Genomic DNA, 6,918 nt, shown 5'->3' with positions numbered 1-6,918 from the left:
ACAACTCTTCGTGTGTTTTGTGTCTTATACATCACTGGTGTTAAAATGTTGGCCATAAACATCAACCTATGCTGTCTAAACCCACATAAGACCCATTTGAAAAAAAATCCCTTTTATAAATAAAGTTAACACAACCAAAATATGGAGAACTACCAACTTGTGTTTTGTAAATTGTGTTGTTATAAATGAGGCTGCTAGTTACACATTTTGTCACGTCGGTTGGAAACTGTTTAAGCTGGTGTTGGTCGTTTGGGATCTATGATAACGCGAATATTCTGCGCGAACCAGAAAGATTGTAGAAATGTGCAGGCTTGGTTCAAACCTTTGAATACATAAATCATCTATTAAAATACATGCATTTTTATAGAAGAAAAATTAAGGACCACACCAAAACCATCATATGTAATTTTGCTGAGACCTTGTATGCGATAGCAACAGCTTTACTCGTTCAAAAATTGGTCGGTACTTAAATGTACGAACAATGAAACAATACCTATTGAGAATGAGGAGGACAGTTGAAGAAGCACATCGATTATACAGAGACGATATTGTTTGGTCATATAATTCCTCGCGTGTTTTTGAAATTATATTTCACTGGTGTTAAAATGTTGGCCATTAGCGCTCCCGATGAAGACAGATCATGAAAATTGATCAGGACGCATGGAATTGACGAAAAGCAGAGGTTTATTTTCAATTAACGAAAGACCAAAAAGTAAAGCAATTTTATAACGGTGTTAATTAAAGGAGATGAGGGGTATGCGCCTATGAGAAACAACCCAATGACAAATTCATCAATCGAAAGGCATCGCTGTGCAGTTTGCATGCTCCTCAGTATATTATAACAAGAGAAACTCGAACGTTACAGATTTGATACATGCCTTCTCTTTTTGTTGTTTTGTTTTCTTCTTCTTCTGAACTATTTCAATTTAACCTTCATATGTAGAATATTTTGTGATTTGTCTACCTTCATATATAGATTGTGTTAGCCGTAGTTAATACAATTTGGAGAATCTTCAACTATGTCTTTAATCAAGCCTTTCAATTGTTATGAATCGAGCGCAATCATCATATGCTATAATCTTAGATGAAATAGACAGCCACCCAGAGAAATGCTAATCCAGAAGATCTTGTATTTATTGAAAGTCTTTGTGTAGACGAAAAATTGCACGGCGTACGAATATATATCTAACATGAGTTTATACAAACACTGAGTCGATTACACTGCGGGTGGACATCTCGACGGAATCACCAGTCGAGTATTCATCACTTTCGTGTTGACGAGAACTATCATTGATTTGCTTATTTCATGTTAATGTACTGTGTATAAAATGTTTAATTAGTCAAAAGTCTAAGTTTTACTTGTGCTACATCAGCAAATGTTTTCTTAGTCCTACCAACAAGTAAAATAGCAAACAAATAAAAAACGCACTCCGAGGAAAATTGAAAACCTGTAAACAGAACTTTTCCATTCAATTTGGCCATTTGACTGTTTTGTTTCGAACACCACGGATACGTCTTATTAATGTGGACGAAAGTAAAATAACAAAATTACCGATCTCTGAGGATAATTCAAATGGCAAAATCAAAAGCTCAAACACTTTAGACGAATGAATAACAACTGTCATATTCCTGACTTGGTACAGTCATTTTTTAATTTAGAAAACGGTGGATTAAACCGTGTTTTATAGCAATTTAATCCTCTCACATATATGAAAGTTGCATAAAATTCCATGATATTGACAACGACGTGTGAACAAAACAAATAGACATAATATGTTCAAATGTCAAAATAGTGTTACAACAGTCAAAATCGAGTTATAATCTTAATCAGTATTAAAACAAACAAATATATAACATGTATAACTAATAAACATAAAATGCTATATAGATACATCACAAAATTAAAATGAAATACAACAATACAAAATTAACTAAAGCACAATAACACAATGACGGGATGTACAAGTACTCAGAATCTATACGTCAAGACCATTGGGTATTATTTGTTAAGTTGATACGGAATATTTATCAACAAGATCTTGGTATCAATCGATGAACTTTTTTTTATCAATGCATGTATGGCATACAAAAATAAAAGTCTGGTATCGTTGATGATATTTCATAAATGGAATTATGTTATTGTTATATTCAGCAATCTGATATTTTCACGCTGTCAATTGCCGCATATTGGTAGTAATATCTGACAAAGGTTGCCTCAAATGTGATCTGAAAACATAAAAATGACGAAACATGCAACAACACAACTTTATTTAATATTATTATTGGATGTTAAAGAAATGTTAACACATGGAACAGTCTTAATTCGTTTACTTTTTAATTGAAAATGATAAACCATATCAAAGGACTAGACTTGTTTTCCTAACATGTATAATTAGTTATCAAAGGTACCAGGATTATAATTTAGTACGCCAGACGCGCGTTTCGTCTACATATTACTCATCACTGACGCTCATATCAATATATATATAAAGCCAAACAAGTACAAAGTTGAAGAGCATTGCCGATTCAAAATTTCCAAAATACGGCTAAATCTATACCTGGGATAAGAAAATCCTAAGCTTTCAAAAAATTCAAGTTTTGTAAACAGGAAATTTTATAAAAATGACCACATTAAGGATATTCATGTCAACACTAAAATGTTGACTACTGGGTTGGAGATACCCTCGGGGACAAAACGTCCACCAGCAGTGGCATCGACCAAGTGGGGTAAAATGTTATCAAAGTTACCATGCTTTCTCTCCACTATCGCGTATTGTGGAAATGTCACTCTTTACCCACAGTCACATAAATGTCCAGATTAATACAATAAGGCATTAGTTTCTTTATGAAAAATTAATAAATTTCTTTAATACAGTTGTACACATTTATTGCAATTTATACTGTGAACAAGGAAGATTAGGGGTCAAAGTAATCCGTTTTTCTTCCTACTCGTAAATTTGGGATAGTGATATGACATTTTGCCTTTTATAACATTTTTGATTAGAGCGTCACTGAAGAGTCTTTTGTAGACGAAACACGCGTCTGGTGGAAATATGAGATTTTATTCTTGGTATCTATGATGAATTTATTATAAAAAAAAAAATATTTTATCACCTATAAATTTTAATTTTCAAATGCTATGATTTTCCCGTTTTGAGATTATACAGAAAAGAAAGCCTAATATTGATATTCATGTACTTCATATAAACTGCTGAGTTATAGCTGTGAAGTAAGTTTTACTATCATGAATGTTGAAAAGTTTATAAAAGTCTGTTTACGGTTTTGGAAATCTAATAAAAAAGGATTTTAACCGTTATCCATCAATGTAAGCTTAAGATGAATGTTATTGCGGGTTGGTGCTTCATGTTTTTTTTTGTATAACGAAGATGATTTTTCTTGATTAAGGCTAGGTTAGTTCATTATTTTCTTTCTTAAATTTTGAGATACAAATCTGTTAATGCACTTCATTTTCAAATTTATTTCTTGAAACTAGGGAGTATTTAAGGCTAAAAATAACATTTAATTACTGTTTTACCTACCTTGTTAGTCTCGACAGGAACCAAAACGTTAGCAAGTCGCCAATAGTTCACAACTGTAATACCAGACAAGTTAAGCGATATGTTTCTGTTTGTATAAACTTTTATACGAAGACCATATAGATAGTACTTAAATGTTAAACATTTAACAGAGTCTAGAAACAGAAATCAAAAGGTCATGGTCAATCATTTATAACAGCAGTAAAATTCGTTGCATGCAGAATTATGAATAATAAGTACTTTCTTTATTTTTTATAGTTATTGATTTTGTCAGTAGAACTATTCCACTTACTTTGTTCTAAAATGTTTTTTGTTATAAGAAGCAGAAGGAGACGATAGACATTAAGAGCTTTCTTTTTTGTTAAAGTTAAAATGGATCAACATTGAAATTTAAACAATTTTTTTTATATGCGTCTTTTTTGGGTGTATGGTTATATTAGACAAGAACACAAGCTTGAAACCTGCAGACACTTTATGAAATATGTAAATATAAAGGCTTTGAATCGTTTATTGTTGAACTGCATATTACTTATGGTGAAAATATTGAGATGGAGAAAACTAAACATGGTGCATTTCTTCTCATAATAGTCTTTGCCCCAAGTCAGGAGCCTCTGGTCTTTGTTAGTCTTGTAGTATTTTGATTTTAGTTTCTTGTGTACAATTTGAAAACTAGTATGGCGTTCATTGTCACTGAACTAGTATATATTTGTTTACGGGCAAGCTGAAGGACGCCTCCGGGTGCGAGAACTTCTCGTTACATTGAAGACCTGTGCTGACCTTCTGTTGTTGTTTTTTCTATTGTGGGGTTGTTGTCTCTTTGACACATTCCCCATTTCCATTCTCAATTTTATGTTAAAATATAATGCTTCAGTTTGTCTTCGTTGACATCTAATGAATGATTTGTGTTTGACGCTAATTCCGTACTTTTTACTGAACCATGACCGCAAGATTAATTGGAAGAGGAAGTCTGAGAACATGTAGGCACTATCTACATCCGATACGAAAACTTGCATGGTATGCAGTGTCGTTTACCTATATATTGCTTCATTTTTGTTCTGTCAACCAATTAATCGATGTCACTGATGTTTCCTTGTCTTGGTATATAGTGGTTTATAAAAGAATCATGGATACTATTATGTTGAATGTATACCTAATTTGATATTCCTTGAGATGAATCGCACAGTGGAGGTTTCATAAACATAACCCCCACACAAAGAGTTATAATATATGCCATCAGCAGCTGTAATCAGTACATTTATATTGGGAATACTACCCTAAAAACAAATGGCATGATATTAACTTTTTATTTGCATGTAAAATATCACACGGATTTAAGATATTTGATGCTTTCTCCATTATTGACATGAGTCATAACATATACTAGTACCTTTCAAAAATTTATTTAGGTTAAAAATCGTTCCAAATTAAAATTTTATTATTTTTTGGGTTCCTTTTGTCAAACAGGTAATATCTTATCGATGTGTTTATATTTCCGTGGCCTTAACACTGTTGGGTTTGGGTATTCCTGATCAAGATGTATCTATGGGAGCGCTATAGGTGCATCAAATGAATACAATCTTAACTATCTGTTTTCATTTCTAAGTAGCACATAACCTCTGTGCCTTCCTAAAAGGTTTATTGGTGAATACTCATCGGAACGTTATCGACATAAACACGCATTGGTTGACCCAAACACCTGCCCGTGTCTTCACAAACGAGAGGGATGTTTTTGTGGTCTCAAATCAGAAGAGGGACGAAAGATACCAAAGGGACCGTCAAGATACATGTATTGTGATCTCACTGGTAAATTTACGTTATTTATTGAATTTGTTTTTAATACAAATTTTCCTAAGAGAGAATTTCAAGGACTGGTTATGTTAACTCTGTCGACTCATCTTGTCGCGGTTCATTGAGAATTTTTGCTTTTCCTCAGTTTGTTTTTCATCTCGAAACATTGGTTTGCTACTGTTGTATCTTGCATTTCTGGCATTGGGATCCATACACAATATAGAACGAACAAATCTATTGTTTTTTTACATCAAAATTTAAAGTACCTCACTTGTTTGTCGTGATGCTCACTCTGATTTTTCATAATGATAATAATTTCAAAGATACCAGTCTGATAATTTATTACACTAGACATTTGACAATGGAATCAAATCGTGTAAAAGGTTAACTCAATGTATAAAAAAAAAATTCCACAATTTAGTACACGACACGAGAGCTCACCTGAAGATACATATTTTGAATGATTCAAAAATGTAGAACAAGTAATGCATCAAGTTATATAATAAAGTTTCCAAAAACTGTCTCTGAAAATATTAAATTGTGCTATTTTAAACAGTCACACTTACGGATCTTCTTTGCCACTGGGGGTGATTAAAATATTCTTGTTCAAACACGCACAATTGTGGATCGTTGAGTTCAAAGTCACACATATAATCTGAAACAATGATGTTATTTACTTTCCAAAGGAGTACGAGAAATAAAAATTAAAAACAAATATCTTTATTTGTTGTGTAAAGCCTTTTCAAAATTTCTATATCTTCCTCAATTTTAAGTTAATGCAATTGAATATATCGATTATCAGTTTTGAACTATAGATGTTCAGATTTTTACAGCTCATACACCAGAATAGACCAAAATGATGTTTTTAGTGATTTTGAACAAATGTGATCGCATCGAGGACATCATTAACTATTTACTACACCATCGTTTTAGTTGGCCTCTTTGTTAGTACTATGTGTATGCTAGTTTTAGTCAGCAGTGATGTATGTTTACACAATCTAAACTCACTATTTTGTCCGGAAAATATTTCAGAAAAGTCAGGAATATGACAGTTTTTATTTTACTCAATTCATAGGGAAAAAGTAAAATTACAAAAATACTATACTCCGAGATTGGCAAGATTTGGACATTGATCTTTTAATTTATTACGCGACTGTATGAATTATGTATACATTTATTTTTCACACAAGAGCTCATATAGACATAAATTTGGTGTTAATATACATTATATCATGCATGGTACTTTTATAGCAGTTTATAGCAGGTCCGCAAACTAAAGCATGGTACCATTTGTAGAATGATATACTGTCGCACAGTTGTTAACCAGCTACGCCGAAATGACAATCGTTCTTTAGGAGGTAAGTCAAAGTAACGTATACAAATTAGCTGACAAAACAAAACAAGCACACTGTTATATTGTAGCGTTAAACAGCACATACTATTATTTTCCAATGCATTGTCAGTTTGTATTTAACTTTGATAGCTTCTTTTAATTTAATTATATCACTTTAGAGTACAATTCCATTGTGTATAATTGTCCGACATAGATAGATGAAATAACTGAAATAAATGTACTTTTTGACTTACCAGTACA

Source organism: Mytilus trossulus, chromosome 11 (genome assembly GCF_036588685.1).
Source record: "Mytilus trossulus isolate FHL-02 chromosome 11, PNRI_Mtr1.1.1.hap1, whole genome shotgun sequence".
Lineage (NCBI taxonomy): Eukaryota > Metazoa > Mollusca > Bivalvia > Mytilida > Mytilidae > Mytilus > Mytilus trossulus.
This window is presented reverse-complemented; position numbering follows the sequence as displayed.